The 22,201-nt window shown below is 40.6% G+C and overlaps 1 pseudogene; it reads right to left on the bottom strand.

Moving 5' to 3' along the window:
* Positions 1-232: 232 nt before the first annotated feature.
* LOC104682255 lies at positions 233-2,586 on the bottom strand (annotated as a pseudogene).
* Positions 2,587-22,201: the final 19,615 nt, after the last annotated feature.

Genomic DNA, 22,201 nt, shown 5'->3' on the forward strand with positions numbered 1-22,201 from the left:
TGGTATTCTCCTTTCTAAGAACCTGTTTCCTCCCTGTTTCTAAGATTAGGCAGTAAAATAATACAGTTTTTTTTTCTGCTTGGAGCCACCATCACCCCCTAATGTATTATGACAGTGTACATAAAAGTGCTTCGTAAAGGGTAAAGCAATACACAAATGTTAACTGACGAGATTATAAGCAGCTGTTGTAAGTATCTCAAGTTGACTTCCAATTGCAATCTCTGTTACTAGGTCAAACATAAAATAAAACTGCCCTCCTTGCTTCTGTGATGACTGAACCATTCAGGCACAATGCTATTGTACCCTCACCCATGGTGGGGTTGGGGGGCATGGTGTTGAAGATATAATCTAATGGCCACTTGTGGTAGAATCGCAGGTTCTGGCTGTGTTGGATGAATGGGAGCCAAGAGCCAGGTTGGCTGGTAGCTGCAAAGCCCGACTTTCCTGCTGGTTGCATCTGCACAGGGAGCTGCAAGAAAGCAAGGAGTCCGGGGCTGGATGCGGAGCCTGGGGGTGCATGGGGCGCAAAGAGGATGAGTCGGAGAAGCCAGTCTGCTGGTTAGCATGTTCCATCTGCTTTTGCAAGGATAGGGCACCACCAGGCCGGAGGAAACCTGTCTGAGTGGGCTGAAAGTGGCCGTGCAGGACACAGGACTGTGGCTGTGGCTAAGATAGGTACTGCACTGCAGGGAAGGATGAAGGAGCTCTGAGCTGCCGACTAGGACTATAAGCTGGCTGTGTGGGCCCATAGCGAGGTGGGGGCTGAGCAGTCCCATAGGCACCACCAGGACTGCCTTGAAATTGTCCATCCTCTGGGGTCCCCGCAAAAGCAACTGCTGGGCCCATGTAGTGCTGGGTCGTAAGCACTTGGGGTCAAACATTTGTTTGGCGCTGTCAGCTGCCATGAGGGTGCCTGGGCGATTGTGTCCTCCAGGGATCCCCTGCATGCTGAGGAGTAATGTTCCTGTGTGAACAGTCAGGCTTTGCTGGCAGGCAGTTGATGACAGGGTGGTCAGGTCACTCTGTTCCTTTTGCCTCCGTTTTTTTCCTCATGTAAAACTTTCTTGAGCTGCAGGAAAAGCTGGTGCTTCTCTTCCTGTAGGGCCAAAAGCTTCTCCTGCAACTTCAGAATTTGTTCCTTAGTGTCCTCTAGTGACTCTCTTCCATCTCCTTTTTCTTCCTTCTCTCTTGTTCTTCTTTAATCTTCCGTTCCGTCATCTTGTCCACCTCTTTTTCCTCCTGCCGCTTGCGCTCCCGCTCCATCACCATGTGCTTGATGCAGTGCTCTGGTCATGGCACTGGAAAGCTTGGGGCGCTCCAAGAGTGCGGGTATGGTGCTGCCTTGGGAGCTCGGGCCTTGGGCGCCCGACTCTGTCCAGACCTTAGACAGGGACCGCCTTCTCGGCGCTTTCTCCGTGTCTCCGTCGCGCCCTGGCCCCTACGTCACATCCGGCGGCTGGGCCGTATCCTTCCGGAGTCCCACAATGCTATTATAACAGCCGGGAATCATTTGAAAATGACCTTCTCTTCACTTGGCGTGTCAGGTGGTCATTTTAAAAACCAGGCTCTATGTTTTTATATATTGGAATTGGTTCATATTTAAAAGGCACATGCACCCTGCTTGGAGAGGGCCTCAGGCGAGCAGTGGGGAGTGGGACATCAAACTAGGATCATGGGGACCTGGTTCCATGGTAAATCCTGATGGAAGCATTGCAAGAATGGCCAGCCAAGAGGGAGGCGTTTTGCAGTACAAGGCCAATTTTGACAGGGGACAGGTGGTGATCCTGGCAGCTGATTAACTTCAGAGAGAGCCAGCCAAGGACCTGAGCCAGCCAAGGGTGTGCTGGCAGGAGGGCAGGGGTTTCCCAGAAGTTCTGGAAAGAAGGGAATGATGGCAGGCAGATACATCAGTGATGGCAAGGTTCCATGACATCCCTGAGAACTTGTGTCAGAATGCTTAGGCAAAAATGTCACATCTCCTATATTTATTCTCCCAGGTCTCTTCTGCCTCCTCATAGGTCAGCCATATTCAACAGACACTCCAGACACATGGGAACTCAATTCAGACTCTACTTACTGTGCTTACTACCTAAGGAATAACTGCTTTTCTAAAAAAAAAAAAAAAATTACCATGAATTCATAAGCTGTTAGTGGATTTGCAAAATCCTACTTCTCTCCACGTTGGCAGATTTCTGGCTCTATAGATGCAGAATAGCATGTGGGTAAAATGCCACTTGTGTCCAAGGTGGAGGGTGGGAAGAATGCACATGTGTGTATGGAAGAATGACAAGAAAGTAATAACATTAGTTTCTTTGAGGGAAGTGAGCTGGAAGGTAGGAAACACTGATCAGATGGAGACATCAGTGTGCATCCTTTTTACATTTTGAAGTTTGAACAGTCTGAATCTATTGTATTTATTTGAATTTATTGTATTTAACAATTCAAAAGTTAAATTTAAATAATCCCCAGCATTGTGATCATCTGTCACCTTGATGGCTAATGAGGTGAGAGCTGTGACTTTCTCACCATCACACTCATCTTGATGGCCATGTTTTTGGGGGATCCAACATTATCATTGGCTGCCATCATGTGCATAGACCCTTTCTGAGTTTGTGAAGAACAGATTTATTTATGTATTCTTTCTCTTTTTGTTCATGTCTCTTCTGAGCATGTGGTTTACTATTACTTTATATGGAGATTCTGGCAGGGAGAAATTTGTTCTTGGAGTGGTCTGGCAGGTGTACATTCCCAGTCTCGGGGATAGGATTCAGGAGAAGACTCAAGCCCATATGGAGTCTACAAATACCGAGCTAGGGGCCCAAGTCTAACCAAAATTGGAGGGCATGAGATGTTATACACATTGTCAAGGCAGAGGTTCAGATACAGGGACCCTACTCCTACTCCATTATTTTCTGCTGTTCTTCCCATTGAAACTCCTGGGAAAAGTTGTCTAGATTCTCTACTTGGTCACATCCCCTTCGGTCTTTACTCCTGAAATGGCTCTTATCAGGGTCACTGATAACTTCCATATTCTAACGTATTCTAATGGCCAAATGTCTCTTTTCATCATATTTGAACTTACAGCTACATTTGACACAAATTGTCATCTTTCCTTCTTGAAGCAACTTTTTCATGTTACTGCATGCCTCCTACCTTATTGGGTAAAGCTCTCAGTCTGGCTGGTGACCCTTTCTTCCCTGTCCAACTATTAAATGTTGAAGTTCTCTGCTCTTGCCTCTTTTCTCTATGCTATCTTCAAATGGTCCTATGCTTTATCATTTGCATGCTCCCTGATTTTCCCAACCCTGTCTCCAAATGAGGCTTCTCCTGATTTCCAGATGCATGTGTCTAACTGCCAGCCCAATAGCTCCACTTGACTGCAAGTGGCCATCTCAAACCTAATATGCTCACAACCAAACTCTGGATTTTCCCTGCCAAACCTGCTCCTGACCTCCCCTTTACCATTTTACTAAATGGCACTGAGTTGCTCAGACCAAAAACCTGGGAGATAACCTTTGATTCTTCTTTCCCTCTGCTACCGGCAGCCAATCTGTTAGCAAGTTCTGTTACTGCTGTCTCCAGAATAGATCCTGAGTCAGGTCACTTTTCAGCAACTTCACTACTAAAAGCCTAGTCTTAATGCCCCATCTCTCATTTGTTCTATCACAATAGCCTCCTGACTGATTTTCTTGCTTCCTTTCTTGCTCACATACAGTCTGCTTATCAAAAGTAACCAGAGTGAACAGTACACACGATCAATCCAATCTGCTTCAAACCTTCAGACTTCTGTTCCGTCTGCCAGAGTTCCTTTCTCTAAATCTTTATGTGGCTACGCCTCATCAGCTCAACTACTAGCGCTTCTGTAAGGAGTCTCTGAGCACTGCTGCGCAAGTAGCAGCCTCCAAGTCACTCTGCATCCAGTTCCCCAGTATAATTTTCTTCATGGCACTCATCATTTTCTAATATTTTACATATTTGTTTGCTTATATGTTTATTGCACATATTCCTCCTATAAAATGTAAAAGGGCGGTGCTTGGAATGATGCTGTATTAGCTGGGTTAGGCTTGGTCATTCTGCAATAAGACTCTCAATCCTCAGTGGTTTTAAAGAACAGAGGTTTATTTTTGCTCAAACTACATGTATAACATAGGCTGACAGGAGAGATTCTCACTTCACATATATTCAGAGGCTCAGGCTAAAGGAGGCCATACCATGTCATGACACTGTCAATACAACAGGACTCCTAAAATTACTGAGGAAGGAGGAAGAAGAGGTACAAAGAATCTCACACCATCTCTCAAATGCTCCCACATGGAGGTGACACACATCACTTCTGCTCACAGTGGATGGGTCACGGAAGTCATAAGGCCTTGTCTCATTTCAAGGGGCCTAGGAAATAAAATCCTCATATGTTCCTGGAAAGAGAAGAAAACTGGGAATATTGGCAGGTAGCACTTACGCCTACCACAATGCCTAGCAGAGAGTAAGTACTCCATAAATATTTATTATAAATGGAATGGGAAAGAAAGAGACCCAGTTCTTAGATACTGATACAAAGTGGAGACCTGGATTTCATGCACAATGCAGAAGTTTATGAAAAATGGAACACCAGGTGAGAGCAGGGCAAGCAGCAAGGCTAAGTCGGTGCAGAGTCACCATGTGCATTGGACTAGGGCTCCTGATACTCCCTAACTAGGAATAGAGCAGGTTTCAGAGGCAGAACAGAAAAAAAAGAATGCTTGGGGGAATAAGACTTATTTACACTGAGAATTCACTGGAAATGAGAGAAGGGACTCTGCTTTACTAAAGAACCCGAGTCCACCAGGCAGATCTGCTAATATGAGACTGCGATTTATAGAGGGGTGTAGCTCCACAAGAACCGGGTGTCTCTTAGTGATTTAGCTTCCTGAAAGTCCCTGAAAAACCTTATTCTGAGTGCTTTCCTTTGTCAGAATAGCCATGGCCTCAGACCATAGACTAAGATTTTAAGATTTTTCCCTTTTGAAACTCTGTTCATGTATCTGTGTCTGTACCACAACCTAATAGAACTAAAAGGAAAGGATTACAACTATTCACCAACTAGTGATTACTAGGGACTTTAAATTTATTTCATTTCACCATGAAGTAAATCTTTGAGATATGTGTTAGTATCCATATTCCACATCTGAGAAAACTGAGACTTAGAAAGGTTAACAAGGACTCAATGGTTTTGGTCTTCCCTGTGAGTTCTCTCATTCTAAGAATATCAATAGAGGGCACTCAATAAATGATTACTGGTGAATAGTTACTGATGGTTTTTTTATTCCTTTGAGGATAGGAGCCAAGTCTTCTGTGTGCTCCCAGGGCTTGGACAAGTGCAAAGCACTGAGCACCCAGTGATGTGCTAATGGATACAATGATATGTCAAACCTGATAAAAATGTGTGCCTATTTTTTTTCTGAAGTTACTGTACTGGTGCTCAGGATTAAGAATATGGCAGTGCTTTGAGGAAAAGGAAAGAGAACAAGGGAGCAGCTTCAAAAGAAGAAGGTGGAGAGGTTGTAATGGCAGTCACAACAGGAGAGTTCAACAGAGCACATCTCCTTGCTACTCAAAGTGTGACCCATGACCAGCAGTGTTGGCATCACCAGGGAGTTTATTAGAAGTACAGAATCTCAAGCCATACTCCAGACTACTGAACCAGACTCTGCATTTTAACAAGATCTCCAGGTGATTCATATGTACGTTTAAGTTTGAAGAGTAGCACTCTAGAGACCACCTGCATCTCTATCTTCTGCGCTAGCCCAGCACCAACTTCTCTGACTGACTGTTAGGGGCCAAGGAGGCCATGGAGCATTGTACCTGCTCCTCATTTGACCATCCATCACTCAATGGGCCTGGCAGTGCAATTACAAGTGCTCAGAAGAGCCTTCTACAGGTGTTATCAATTTGATCCCCAACTCTCCCATTCTTTACATATATGCAAATCTGGTGTGTCTGACTCAAAGTTCATAGTCTTAACCCTTCCATTGTGGAAGAACGTGGTTTTGGAGCTTCTGTCTTAATGAATACTTTCTTTTATTCTAATTTCTAGGTATTTCCAAATATCTGGAAAATGGCACCAGCCACTTTTGGTGCTTCCAATACACAAGTGCTTCTGTTGTTCCCCCAAAATCACTTATATCCTAATAAGTAATCCATAAGTGAGATGTCCAAAAATTTTGTTCCTTATTACATTATTGTAACAATGACAAATTAGCTTTTCATTAAGGACAATATACTACAAATATTAAAAGAATGTATTTTTATTTCTCCTTTAAATGACCATACTTCAGTTCTTCCTTTACATAGGATTTTTGACCCAGGGTAATAGAGGATGAAAGAATGAAGGAATGAATAAATGACTGAGATTATTTCTTTAGCAAGACAATACATTTAAAATTAAGCTATGGACAGAAAGTGGATTTTTCTGAATTGTTTTCACATATTCTGGACTCAGTCAGAAGTTTCTTCTGTCAAGGGGGTAAGCTGCCACTCCATATCTGACAGCTAGATCACAAGGCTGCTGCCTTTAGGTAGAAGAATAAGATTATAAAGTAGGGGAAGGAATAAGTAGCCATTCCTTCTGCTCTTAAAGAATGTGGGTTGCAGAGGGAGAGAGGCCGATTGATTGGGGTAGTCACGCACGTGTCCCTCTTTCCCTGTGTTGGAAGCACAGTGGTTTTTAGAAAGGGCATAAAGATGGAGCTGGGAAGGCAAACAAATAACCCATTCCATATGATAATAATAATAATAGCTAATAAGTCAGGCAGTGTGGTAAGTGCTTCATATATCTCTTTGCAATCAAACTTCATAAGAACCCTGATGTAATTACTTTGTTTTAGTAGATAAGAAACTGAAACTTATAGAAGGCAAGTGACTGGCTCAAGTTTATACACTGCATAAATGGCAGAAGTAGAATTTGAATGGACATATATCTAAGTAAAGAGCCCACATCTTTAACCACCACGCTACAATGCCATTTTCAGTAATAGTTGATCTAGAATTGAGTTGCTTTGCATGCCTAAAAGCTCTACTTCCTTGAATCCCTCCTTCATGCTGCCACCAAAGAGGTCCATCTATGATATAAACTGGATTGTGTTACTCTTCCTTTTGGCTCATGCCTGTAATCCCAGCACTTCGGGAGGCAGAGGCAGGCAGATCACGAGGTCAGGAGATTGAGGCTGGTAGTATCACAATGTGTTCAGTGGACAACTCTGTGGGGCCCTCTTGCCCAACTCCAATCCAGGTATTTAGAGGTTACAATCTCTTGGGGGTTGTCACCTGTCCACTGTGGGTTGCAGCATTAGTCCCATGAAAATGGGAGATTGACCCACTCCACCCCAGCTGGGGCTTCATATCTTCTTTTTGAACTAAACCCTGCAATTTATGTAGCCTATTCTGTCTATGGCTTTCTAATGTGTCTCTTTGAATATAATGCCTCTTCAATATAGAAGTGTCAAGTCATAATAAAATTGTGACATTAATGTTACGTCTAAGGGTGCCAAGTGCAAGGCACTAACAATTTAATAAGTTTGGGCTTTTGCATGACCTATGTTAATATGTGATTTCTTGCTATTTTGCATGGCAAGGGAAGTTTTTCAGAATTCATTTGATTGCAAGATCAATGTGAAAATGCATTATCTGCCTGCCTTGAGCATGGCCAACTGTTGACCTCTCCAATTAAGTAGAGTTGAGAATGAAAATTCAATTACAATGAACAAATGTTTCTTGAACATTTTCCATGTGTGAGGCCCTATGCCAGGCCTTGTGAAGAATATGGAGATCTATGAGATTTTTTCCTATCTTTGGGATACTTGCAAGCAAGTTGAAGGAGGCACAGATACATGCACAGATGATCATGGTATCGCATGCTATCTTAACTTATGAAAGCAGAGGAAATGGAGTTAGGTAAGCTGAACTTTTTGTAGGTAGCCCCCCATAGCAGGCATAGCTGGTTCCTTGCCATATGTTCATTCCCTTTCTATGAGACTAAAACCCTACTCCTATTTTTTAGGGCCTCTTCATTGGAAAAGAGGAGTCCATCTTCAGCTCAGTGACAAATCTTGATAGCTTTATGCTTTTCATGATAATTCCATGCCTCTTGTCAGTGATTAGTTAAGAGGTGGGCCTGTGACTCAGTTCTGGTCAATGAAATATAAAGTCAAATCTCTGGGTTCCTTTTGGAAAGGTTTTCTTGTAGTAGAAAGAGTTTAACAGTTAAGAGTACAGATTCTGAAGTGAACCGCCTGGTTTATAATCCTGGGTCCACTGCTTACTAGCTGTGTGTCATTATAAGTCACTTAATGTTTCTGCCTCCGCTTTCTCATCTGTTAAATGGGGTTAATATGTACCTAATGGGGTTGTTGTGAGTATCAAATTAGTGAATATTTTGTAAATAGACCAAGCCTACAACTCATTGGCATTCCTGAGAGAGAAGGAGAAAGAGTAAGCAACTTGGAAAATATATTTGAGGACACAGTCTTTGAAAATTTCCCTAATCTCACTAGAGAAGATGACATGAAAATTCGAGAAATACAGAGGTCCCCTACTAGATACTATACAAGATGATCATCCCCAAGGCACATAGTCATCAGATTCACCAAGGTCAAGGTAAAAGAAAAAATATTAAAGGCAGCTACAGAGAAGGGTTGGGTTACATACAAAGGGAACCCCAGCAGGCTAGCGGCAGACCCCTCAGCAGAAACTTTACAAGCTAGAAGAGATTGGGAACCTATTTTCAGCATCTTTAAAGAAAAGAAACTCCAACCAAGAATTTCATTTCCTGGCACACTAAGCTTCATAAGCAAAGGAAAAGTAAAATCCTTCTCACACAAGCAAATGCTGAAGAAATTCATTATAACTAGACCAGTCTTACAAGAGCCCCTTAAGGGAGTGATAAATCTGGAAACAAAATGATGACACCTGTTATCACAAAAACACACTTAAGGACATAACCCACAGACACCATAAAGGAACTATACAATCAAGTCTAGAAAGCAACCAGTTAACAATAACAGGATCAAAATCTCACATATCAGCATGAAAGGGGCTAAATGCCTCCACTTAAAAGACAGAGCGGCAAGCTGGATAGAAAGGAAAGACTCAATTGTCTGCTGTCTTCAAGAGACCCATCTCACATTCAATGAGACTCACCAGCTCAAAGTAAAGGGATGGAGAAAGATCTACCATGCAAATAGAAAACAACCAAAAAAAGCAGGAGTCACTATTTTTATATTAGATAAAACAGAGTTTAAACCAACAACAATAAGGACAGAGAAAAACATTCCATAATGATAAGGGGTACAATTCAACAAGAATATTTACCTATTCTAAGTATATACGTATCTAACATTGGAACACCCAGATTCATAAAACAGGTTCTTCTTGACCTAGGAAAATACTTAGCATACGATAATAGTGGGAGAATGTAACACCACATTGACAACATTAGACAGATTAACAAGGTGGAAAACTAACAAAGAAATTCTGGAATAAAACTCAATGCTTGGGGGCGGAGCAAGATGGCCGAATAGGAACAGCTCCAGTCTCCAACTCCCAGCGCGAGCGACACAGAAGACCGGTGATTTCTGCATTTTCAACTGAGGTACTGGGGTCATCTCACTGGGGAGTGCTGGACAATCGGTGCTGGTCAGCTGCTGCAGCCCGACCAGCGAGAGCTGAAGCAGGGCGAGGCATTGCCTCACCTGGGAAGTGCAAGGGGGAAGGGAATCCCTTTTCCTAGCCAGGGGAACTGAGACACACAACACCTGGAAAATCGGGTAATTCTCACCCCAATACTGCGCTTTAAGCAAACGGGCACACCAGGAGATTATACCCACACCTGGCCGGGAGGGTCCCATGGCCACGGAGCCTCCCTCATTGCTAGCACAGCAGTCTGTGATCTAACCACAAGGCAGCAGCGAGGCTGGGGGAGGGGCGCCCGCCATTGCTGAGGCTTAAGTAGGTAAACAAAGCCGCGGGGAAGCTCGAACTGGGTGGAGCTCACAGCAGCTCAAGGAAACCTGCCTGTCTCTGTAGACTCCACCTCTGGGGACAGGGCACAGCTAAACAATGTAAGGGGAAGCAGCAGAGGCCTGTGCAGACACGAACGACTCTGTCTGACAGCTTTGAAGAGAGCAGTGGATCTCCCAACATGGAGGTTAAGATCTGAGAAGGGACAGACTGCTTGCTCAAGTGGGTCCCTGACCCCTGAGTAGCCTAACTGGGAGACATCCCCCACTAGGGGCAGTCTGACACCCCACACCTCACAGGGTGGAGTACACCTCTGAGAGGAAGCTTCCAAAGGAAGAATCAGACAGGTACCCACGCTGTTCAGCAATGCAACCTCTGCTGCTGATACCCAGGCAAACAGGGTCTGGAGTGGACCTCAAGCAATCTCCAACAGACCTATAGCTGAGGGTCCTGACTATTAGAAGGAAAACTATCAAACAGGAAGAACATATATACCAAAACCCCATCAGTACATCACCATCATCAAAGACCAGAGGCAGAAAAAACCACAAAGATGGGGAAGAAGCAGGGCAGAAAAGCTGGAAATTCAAAAAATAAGAGCGCATCTCCCCCTGCAAAGGAGTGCAGCTCATCGCCAGCAATGGATCAAAGCTGGTCAGAGAATGACTTTGACGAGATGAGAGAAGAAGGCTTCAGTCCATCAAACTTCTCAGAGCTAAAGGAGGAATTACGTACCCAGTGCAAAGAAACTAAAAATCTTGAAAAAAGAGTGGAAGAATTGATAGCTAGAATAATTAATGCAGAGAAGGTCATAAATGAAATGACAGAGATGAAAACCATGACACGAGAAATACATGACAAATCCACAAGCTTCAGTAACTGACTCGATCAACTGGAAGAAAGTATCAGCGATTGAGGATCAAATGAATGAAATGAAGCGAGAAGAGAAACCAAAAGAAAAAAGAAGTAAAAGAAATGAACAAAGCCTGCAAGAAGTATGGGATTATGTAAAAAGACCAAATCTACGTCTGATTGGGGTGCCTGAAAGTGAGGGGGAAAATGGAACCAAGTTGGAAAACACTCTTCAGGATATCATCCAGGAGAACTTCCCCAACCTAGTAGGGCAGGCCAACATTCAAATTCAGGAAATACAGAGAACACCACAAAGATACTCCTGGAGAAGAGCAACTCCAAGACACATAATTGCCAGATTCGCCAAAGTTGAAATGAAGGAAAAAATCTTAAGGGCAGCCAGAGAGAAAGGTCGGGTTACCCACAAAGGGAAGCCCATCAGACTAACAGCAGACCTCTCGGCAGAAACTCTACAAGCCAGAAGAGAGTGGGGGCCAATATTCAACATTCTTAAAGAAAAGAATTTTAAACCCAGAATTTCATATCCAGCCAAACTAAGTTTCATAAGTGAAGGAGAAATAAAATCCTTTACAGATAAGCAAATGCTTAGAGATTTTGTCACCACCAGGCCTGCCTTACAAGAGACCCTGAAGGAAGCCCTAAACATGGAAAGGAACAACCGGTACCAGCCATTGCAAAAACATGCCAAAATGTAAAGACTATAGAGGCTAGGGAGAAACTGCATCAACTAACGAGCAAAATAACCAGCTAATATCATAATGGCAGGATCAAGTTCACACATAACCATATTAACCTTAAATGTCAATGGACTAAATGCTCCAATTAAAAGACACAGACTAGCAAACTGGATAAAGAGTCAAGACCCATCAGTCTGCTGTATTCAGGAGACCCATCTCACATGCAGAGACATACATAGGCTCAAAATAAAGGGATGGAGGAAGATCTACCAAGCAAATGGAGAACAAAAAAAAGCAGGGGTTGCAATCCTCCTCTCTGATAAAATAGACTTTAAACCATCAAAGATCAAAAGAGACAAAGAAGGCCATTACATAATGGTAAAGGGATCAATTCAACAGGAAGAGCTAACTCTCCTAAATATATATGCACCCAATAAAGGAGCACCCAGATTCATAAAGCAAGTCCTTAGAGACTTACAAAGAGACTTAGACTCCCATACAATAATAATGGGAGACTTCAACACTCCACTGTCAACATTAGACAGATCAACGAGACAGAAAGTTAACAAGGATATCCAGGAATTGAACTCATCTCTGCACCAAGCGGACCTAATAGACATCTACAGAACTCTCCACCCCAAATCAACAGAATATACATTCTTCTCAACACCACATCACACTTATTCCAAAATTGACCACATAATTGGAAGTAAAGCACTCCTTAGCAAATGTAAAAGAACAGAAATTATAACAAACTGTCTCTCAGACCACAGTGCAATCAAACAAGAACTCAGGACTAAGAAACTCAATCAAAACCGCTCAACTACATGGAAACTGAACAACCTGCTCCTGAATGACTACTGGGTACATAACGAAATGAAGGCAGAAATAAAGATGTTCTTTGAAACCAATGAGAACAAAGATACAACATACCAGAATCTCTGGGACACATTTAAGGCAGTGTGTAGAGGGAAATTTATAGCACTAAATGCCCACAAGAGAAAGCAGGAAAGATCTAAAATTGACACTCTAACATCACAATTAAAAGAACTGGAGAAGCAAGAGCAAACACATTCAAAAGCTAGCAGAAGGCAAGAAATAACTCAGATCAGAGCAGAACTGAAGGAGATAGAGACACAAAAAACCCTCCAAAAAATCAATGAATCCAGGAGTCGGTTTTTTGAAAAAATCAACAAAATTGACAGACCACTAGCAACACTAATAAAGAAGAAAAGAGAGAAGAATCAAATAGACGCAATAAAAAATGATAAAGGGGATATCACCACCGACCCCACAGAAATACAAACTACCATCAGAGAATACTATAAACACCTCTACGTAAATCAACTAGAAAATCAAGAAGAAATGGATAATTTCCTGGACACTTACACTCTCCCAAGACTAAACCAGGAAGAAGTTGAATCCCTGAATAGACTAATAGCAGGCTCTGAAATTGAGGCAATAATTAATAGCCTACCAACCAAAAAAAGTCCAGGACCAGATGGATTCACAGCTGAATTCTACCAGAGGTACAAGGAGGAGCTGGTACCATTCCTTCTGAAACTATTCCAATCAATAGAAAAAGAGGGAATCCTCCCTAACTCATTTTATGAGGCCAACATCATCCTGATACCAAAGCCTGGCAGAGACACAACAAAAAAAGAGAATTTTAGACCAATATCCCTGATGAACATCGATGCAAAAATCCTCAATAAAATACTGGCAAACCGGATTCAGCAGCACATCAAAAAGCTTATTCACCATGATCAAGTGGGCTTCATCCCTGGGATGCAAGGCTGGTTCAACATTCGCAAATCAATAAACGTAATCCAGCATATAAACAGAACCAAAGACAAGAACCACATGATTATCTCAATAGATGCAGAAAAGGCTTTTGACAAAATTCAACAGCCCTTCATGCTAAAAACGCTCAATAAATTCGGTATTGATGGAACGTACTTCAAAATAATGAGCTATTTATGACAAACACACAGCCAATATCATACTGAATGGGCAAAAACTGGAAAAATTCCCTTTGAAAACTGGTACAAGACAGGGATGCCCTCTCTCACCACTCCTATTCAACATAGTGTTGGAAGTTCTGGCTAGGGCAATCAGGCAAGAGAAAGAAATCAAGGGTATTCAGTTAGGAAAAGAAGAAGTCAAATTTTCCCTGTTTGCAGATGACATGATTGTATATTTAGAAAACCCCATTGTCTCAGCCCAAAATCTCCTTAAGCTGATACGCAACTTCAGCAAAGTCTCAGGATACAAAATTAATGTGCAAAAATCACAAGCATTCTTATATACCAGTAACAGACAAACAGAGAGCCAAATCATGAATGAACTTCCATTCACAATTGCTTCAAAGAGAATAAAATACCTAGGAATCCAACTTACAAGGGATGTAAAGGACCTTTTCAAGGAGAACTACAAACCACTGCTCAGTGAAATCAAAGAGGACACAAACACATGGAAGAACATACCATGCTCATGGATAGGAAGAATCAATATCATGAAAATGGCCATACTGCCCAAGGTTATTTATAGATTCAATGCCATCCCCATCAAGCTACCAATGAGTTTCTTCACAGAATTGGAAAAAACGGCTTTAAAGTTCATATGGAACCAAAAAAGAGCCCGCATTGCCAAGACAATCCTAAGTCAAAAGAACAAAGCTGGAGGCGTCACGCTACCTGACTTCAAACTATACTACAAGGCTACAGTAACCAAAACAGCATGGTACTGGTACCAGAACAGGGATATAGACCAATGGAACAGAACAGAGTCCTCAGAAATAATACCACACATCTACAGCCATCTGATCTTTGACAAACCTGAGAGAAACAAGAAATGGGGAAAGGATTCCCTATTTAATAAATGGTGCTGTGAAAATTGGCTAGGCATAAGTAGAAAGCTGAAACTGGATCCTTTCCTTACTCCTTATACGAAGATTAATTCAAGATGGATTAGAGACTTAAATGTTAGACCTAATACCATAAAAACCCTAGAAGAAAACCTAGGTAGTACCATTCAGGACATAGGCATGGGCAAGGACTTCATGTCTAAAACACCAAAAGCAACGACAGCAAAAGCCAAAATTGACAAATGGGATCTCATTAAACTAAAGAGCTTCTGCACAGCAAAAGAAACTACCATCAGAGTGAACAGGCAACCTACAGAATGGGAGAAAATTTTTGCAATCTACTCGTCTGACAAAGGGCTAATATCCAGAATCTACAAAGAACTCAAACAAATATACAAGAAAAAAACAAACAACCCCATCAAAAAGTGGGCAAAGGATATGAACAGACATTTCTCAAAAGAAGACATTCATACAGCCAACAGACACATGAAAAAATGCTCATCATCACTGGCCATCAGAGAAATGCAAATCAAAACCACAATGAGATACCATCTCACACCAGTTAGAATGGCAATCATTCAAAAGTCAGGAAACAACAGGTGCTGGAGAGGATGTGGAGAAACAGGAACACTTTTACACTGTTGGTGGGATTGTAAACTAGTTCAACCATTATGGAAAACAGTATGGCGATTCCTCAAGGATCTAGAACTAGATGTACCATATGACCCAGCCATCCCACTACTGGGTATATACCCAAAGGATTATAAATCATGCTGCTATAAAGACACATGCACACGTATGTTTATTGCGGCACTATTCACAATAGCAAAGACTTGGAATCAACCCAAATGTCCATCTGTGACAGACTGGATTAAGAAAATGTGGCACATATACACCATGGAATATTATGCAGCCATAAAAAAGGACGAGTTTGTGTCCTTTGTAGGGACATGGATGCAGCTGGAAACCATCATTCTTAGCAAACTATCACAAGAAGAGAAAACCAAACACCACATGTTCTCAGTCATAGGTAGGAACTGAACAATGACATCACTTGGACTCAGGAAGGGGAACATCACACATCGGGGCCTATTATGTGGAGGGGGAAGGTGGGAGGGATTGCATTGGGAGTTATACCTGATATAAATGACGAATTGATGGGTGTTGACGAGTTGATGGGTGCAGCACACCAACATGGCACAAGTATACATATGTAACAAACCTGCACATTATGCACATGTACCCTAGAACTTAAAGTTTAATAATAAAAAAAAACGAAAAAAAAAAAAAAACCTCAATGCTTGACCAATTGAACCTAATAGACACCTACCACACAATATACATTCTTCTCATCCACACTGGAATATATTCTACGATTGGCAATGTGCTTAGTCATAAAGAAAATTTCAATAAATTCAAAGAAATCAAAATCATACCAAGCACAATCTTGGACAACAGTGCAACAAAACAGAAATCAATATCAAGAAAATCTCTCAAAAGAGCACAAATACATAGAAAGCAAACAACTTCCTCCTGAATAACTCTGGGTGAACAATGAAATCAAAGCAGAAATGGAAAAATTTGAAATTAATTAAGATAGAAACAAGACTTATCAAAATCTCTGGGATACAGCTAAAGCATTGTTGAGAGCAAAGTTTATAGTGCTAAACATCTTCATCAAGAAGTTAGAAAAAATCTCAAATTAACAATATAACTTTGTACCTAGAGGAACTCAAAAATAAAGAATAAACTAACCCCTAAGCTAGCAGAAGAAAAGAAATAACTAAAATTATAGAAGAACCAAAAGATCAATGAAACCAAGAGTTGATTTTTAGAAAGAATAAACAAGATTGATAGACTCCTAGCTAGATTAACAAAGAATAAAAGAGAAGATTCAAATAAATACCATCAGAAATGACAAAGATGACATTACAACTAATCCCACAGAAACACAAAAGATCCTCAGAGATTATTATGAACAACCCTGTGCACACAAGTTGAAAACTCTAGAGGAAATGGATAAATTCTTGGAAACACACAACCTCCGAAGATTAAACCAGGAAGGAAGTGAAAACTTGAACAGTCCAGTAACAACTTCCAAACTTGCATCAGTAATAAAAGACCTAACAACCATAGGGAGAAAAAAAAAAAAAAAAAAAAAAGGCCCTAGATCAGACGGATTCTCAGTCAAATTCTACCAGACAAACAAAGAACTGTTATCAGTCATACTGAACCTATTCCAAAAAATCAAGGGGGAGGGGCTTCTTAACTCATTCTATAAAACCAGCATCAGCCTGATACTAAAATCTGGCAGAGACACAACAACAACAACAAGAAAACTGCAGGCCAACATTTCTGGTGAACATAAATGCAAAAATTCTTAACTAAATACTACCAAACTGAATCTAGTAGCACATTGAAAAATTAAAACACCATGATCAAGTAGGCTTTATTCCTGAGATGCAGGGCTGGTTCAACATATGCAAATCAATAAATGTCATTCACTTCATAAACAGAATGAAAAGCAAAGCCATCTGATTATCTCAATAGATGTAGAAAAAGCTTCTGGTAAAATCCAACATCCTTCATGATAAAACCCCTCAACAAAATAGGCATTAAAAGAAAATACTTCAAAATAATAAGAGCAATCTATGGCAAACCCACAGCTAACATCGTACTGAATGGGAAAAAGCTGAAACCATTCCTCTTGAGAATTGGAACAAGACAAGGATCCCCACTATCACCACTCCTATTCAACATAGGGCTAGAAATCCTAGCCAGAGCAATCAGGCAGAAGAAAGAAATAAAAGGCATCCAAATAGGAGAAAAAGAAGTCAAACTATCTATCTTCACTGATTATATGATTCTACACCTAGAAAACCCTAAGGACTCTGCCAAAATGCCTCTAGAACTGATAAATGACTTTAGTACAGTTTCAGGATACAAAATCAAGGTACAAAGATCAGTAGAATTTCTATACATCAATAATGTTCAAGCTGAGAGTCAAATCAAGAACAAGATCCAATTTACAATAGTCATATACCAAGAAGTTGAAAGAGCTCTATAAGGAGAACCACGAAATACTGGTGAAAAAAATCAGAGATGACACAAGTAAATGAAAACACATTCCTTGCTCGTGGATTAGAAGAGTCGCTATTGTTTAAATGACCATATTGCCCAAAGCAATGTACAGATTCAGCACTGTTCCTGTCAATCTGTCAGTGTAATTTTTCACAGAATTAGAAAAAAACTATTATAGAATTCATATGGAATCAAAAAAGGAGCCTGAATAGCTAAAGCAATCCTAGCCAAGAACAAAGCCAGAGGCATTACACTACCCAACTTCCAACTATACTGTAAGGCTGCAGTAACCAAAACAACATGGTACTGGTACAAAAACAAACACATAGAATAGAACCCAGAAATAAAGCTGCACACCTACAACCATCTGATCTTTGACAAAATCAACAATAATAAGCAATGAGGAAAGGACTCCCTATTCAATAAATAGTGCTGGGATAACTGAGTAGTCATTGCAGAAGAATGAAACTGGACCCCATTTCACCATATACAAAAAATAACTCAAGATGGATTAAAGATTTAAATATAAGACCAAATTATAAAAATACTAGAAGAAAACTTAGGAAATACCCTTCTCAAAATTGGCCTTGCCAAGAATTATTCTGCTAAGTCCCAAAAGCAGTTGCACCAAAAGCAAAAATTGACAATTAGAACCTCATTAAATTGAAGGTCTTCTGCACAGCAAAAGAAATTATCTATAATCAGACAACCTCCAGAATGGGGGAAAATATTTACAAGCTATGCATTTGACAGAGGTCTAATATCCAGAATCTATAAGAAACTTATACAAATAAACAAAAAACAAACAAACTCATTAAAAAGTGGGCAAAGGACTTGAGCAGACACTTCTCAAAAGATGACATACACATTTTCAACAAACATGAAAAATGCACATCACTAATCATCAGAGTAATGCAAATCAAAACCACAATGGGATACCGTCTCATACCAGTCAGAATGGCTGTTATTAAAAATTCAAAAAACAACAGCTGCTGGTGAGGCTGTGGGGAAAAGAAAACTGGATAAAGAAAATATGGTACAAATACACCATGGAATACTACCCAGCCATAAAAAATGAAATCATGTCCTTTGTAGCAACATGGATGCAGCTGGAGGCCATAATCCTATGAGCATTAACGCAGGAACAGAAAACCAAATACCTTATGTCCTCACTTATAAGTAGACACTAAACATTGAGTACACATGAACATAAAGATGGGAACAATAGACACTATGGACTATTAGAGTAGGGAGGGAGGAAGGGGGCTGTGGGTTGAAAAACTACTTATTGGGAATTACGCTCATTACCTTAGTGATGGGATCTGTACCCCAAACCTCAGCGTCAGGCAATATACTTACGTTAGTCCCTGAATCTAAAATAAAAATTGAAATTATAAAATAATAATAAAAGTGCTTTTCCTTTTTTTGAGACAGGGTCTCACTCTGTCACCCAGGCTGGTGCAGTGACACAATTATGGCTCTCTGTAGCCTCTACCTCCTGGGCTCAAAGGATCCTCCTACCTCAGTCTCCCCAGTAGCTGGGAACACAGGCTTGCGCCGCTACACCTGGCTATTTTTAAAATTTTTTGTAGAGATAGGGTCTGTCTCTGAAATCCGGTCCTCAAGAGATCATCCCGTCTCAGCCTCCCAAAGTGTTGGGATTATAGGTGTGAGCCACCATGTCTGGCCAAATTATATTTCTTTGCCAAACGCTTAATAGAGGGTCATAGCTTTGCTTTGCATAATGATTCTTTTTATTGAAGCTTTGCATTTTCATGTCCTGACAAAAATTAAATGAACTAATTATTGTAAAAAAAAAAGTTATATTTATAAAGCATTTAGAATAGTGCCGGGCACATAAGAAGTGTTAAATGTCATTATCATAATTTTAAGAGGAAATTTTAAGAGACTATCAGCAAAAGTGATAGTCTCTTTATGACTCTGAGTGTTATGGTGTCTGGATGTGACCCCTGGAGCTATCATGGTCACCTTGTGCCTATAATGGGGGCTGGATGCAGAGCAAAAAAAGGAAAGAACCTCGGTCCTTGATGAAATCACAGAGTCACTGAGTCACTGAGTCATCAATCCTAGAGCCCACTGTACCTCTGGACTTCCTGCAATACGATATGATAAATTTCTTTGTTTAAAGTATTTTCAGTCAGGGTCTTGTGTTCTTGGCAAAGGCACAATTTAACTTCCATAGCAATTTACTGGTGTGTGTCCTGGAGTTCCTCAGCCCATGTGTTTTCCATGTCCTCCTATCCTTGTCTCAGCGGCATACCCCAAGATGTGAGCTGCCTCAGAATAGTTCCTCACATCAGTCATCATCAGTTCCTACTACAATTCTTCATAGTTTTGGCCTTATGTTAATTATGACTGGTTCATGAAAGACTGAGATTTCCAAGGTGTCCTTAAGTCCAAAGCTAAAGCTACTCTTGATATTCACAAGTGTGTTAGTCAGGATTCTTTAGAGAAACAGAACCAACAGTATGTGTATGTGTGTGTGTGTATATATGTGTGTATATATATGTGTGTGTGTATATATATATATGGTTGCATCTGTGTCCAATTCATTTTTTATATATAAAGATATATATTTTTTACATATACTTAAATTTTCAAAACTATATATATACATACACACACACATATATATAAAGAGATTATGAGAAAATGGTACACACAATCATGGAGGCTGAGAAGCCCCTCAACCTACTGTCTGCAAGCTGGAGGCCCAGGAAAGCCAGTGGTGTGATTCAAGTTCAACTCCCAAGGCTTGAGAACCAAGGGAGCTGATGGTATAAATCCCAGGCCAAGGGCAGGAGAAGACCATGTCCCAGTTCAAGCAGGCAGGCAGGCAGGAAGAAGTTCCTTCTTCCTCTACCTTTTTGTTCTTTCAAGCTCTCAACAGATTGGATTATTCCCACCCACACTGGGGAGGGCAATTTACTTTATTAAATTCAACTGATTCAAATGCTAATATCATCTGGAAATACCCTTGTAGACACATCCAGAAATAAAGTTTACTCTGGACACCCCTAGTGCAGTCAAGTTGACACATAAAATTAACCATCTCAATGAAGGACATGCTTTGAGGTCCTTTCTAATTTACAAATACTAAAGTTACCTAATTTCCCCCATAAAATGCAATAAATGAACACTTTAATAAATAAGCTCCTTTCATTCTTTAATAATTCTGTAGCTACAGGTTGGAATAATTAGTAAAGTTACAAAATTCCTTGACTGGAATAAACACAACCCTACATTACATCATTTTTATAGTAACATTTACTTAAGCACTTACTTAAATTTTCAAAACTAAGGTGAAGATGATGAATAGAAATTTTTAATATGAGGGGAGTTGTTGCTTGCATGGAGGTGCATCCTCTGAGTGATCTATAAAAAGTCAGTTATTTCCCCACACCTACCTTGTAGCATATATCTGTACCAAATTTTTCCTTCAGCAAAATTAGAAATTCATAAACCTCACAGATCTTCAGGATTGTTCAAAGATAGGAAATAATACCAATTTGTGAATCTTTAAAAGTCAGAAGTTTCATCTCTTATGCCCGCTTTTATATATTGATAATGGCTTCCTAGAACATGGGGCTGAGAAGGATGGCAAGACCTCATCCAGTCTCAGGAGGAAAGAGTGCTAGGACAGTTATGCATGTCTGCCCTTAGTGTGGGTGGAGCAGAGGCAGAAGCCATTATGTATGTATTTCTGCAATCTAGGGTTTATATTTTCTGCCTACCATGCTTGAAAGGCAATTAGAACATTGTCATGTCTGATTCTATAATTCTAGTTACTCTTAGGATCAATTTATTTATTTAATCAATGTACATTTATTGAGTACCTTCAATGTATGAGGCATATTGTTAGGCAACACGGGTAATAAAAAGATGAATTGGACCCAGATCCAACCGGTAAAGAACTTAAGTCTGACAGAAGAGAAAGATGTGTGCATGATAAAATGCTGTAAGATAGGACTAGATAAGGGGAGGGACTGGAGGATATGTCAAAGGTGGGAAACGTATCTTTAGTGAGTGTGGAAGGAGTCAGCAAGGCATACTGGGGAGGGTGTATTAGAAGTGAGTCTTGTAGTGATGTAAGATTGTTCATGTGGATAGAAGGGGAAGACTATTTCAGACTGAGTGGTCAGAATGAGCAAAAGCACCAGAGTGGAAAGTTTTAAGCTCTGGATGACTGCCTGACTGATGAGAATATGTAGCTGCTATTTATTCCAGTTCTCCCTACAGAATGAGCAGGTTGCCTGGTGGGCTTCATTAGACTGGTGTGCTGATGTGACATCCACTTTTGTAAGAGTTGTTTGGGCCAGGGGAAAACCTGCTCTTTAGAGAGATCATCTTTCATGATCATTGACATGTGACATATAACAAATGTCTTAAAGAAAAGGAGAGGCCTCACTGCCGTCTCACACTGTACATTTTTATTGTAAACCTCAAAGAAACTGACAAAGGCACCATCTTTATTCTCTTAACTACATACAGACTCATCAACTATTGCTGCCAGTGAAGAACATTCCTGACATCATACTATATTCAACAACATGAATAAGGCAAAAATTTCTTAACACATTGCTGAGCTAGAAAGTCGCTGCTGATTTGTTGAAAATGTTTGCAAAAATAGATTGAAATTGCAAATAGAGGATCACTCCTAACATGCTCTTATCTCAGTCATATATATTGC

This window comes from Rhinopithecus roxellana, chromosome 16, assembly GCF_007565055.1.
Source record: "Rhinopithecus roxellana isolate Shanxi Qingling chromosome 16, ASM756505v1, whole genome shotgun sequence".
In the NCBI taxonomy this organism is placed as follows: domain Eukaryota; kingdom Metazoa; phylum Chordata; class Mammalia; order Primates; family Cercopithecidae; genus Rhinopithecus; species Rhinopithecus roxellana.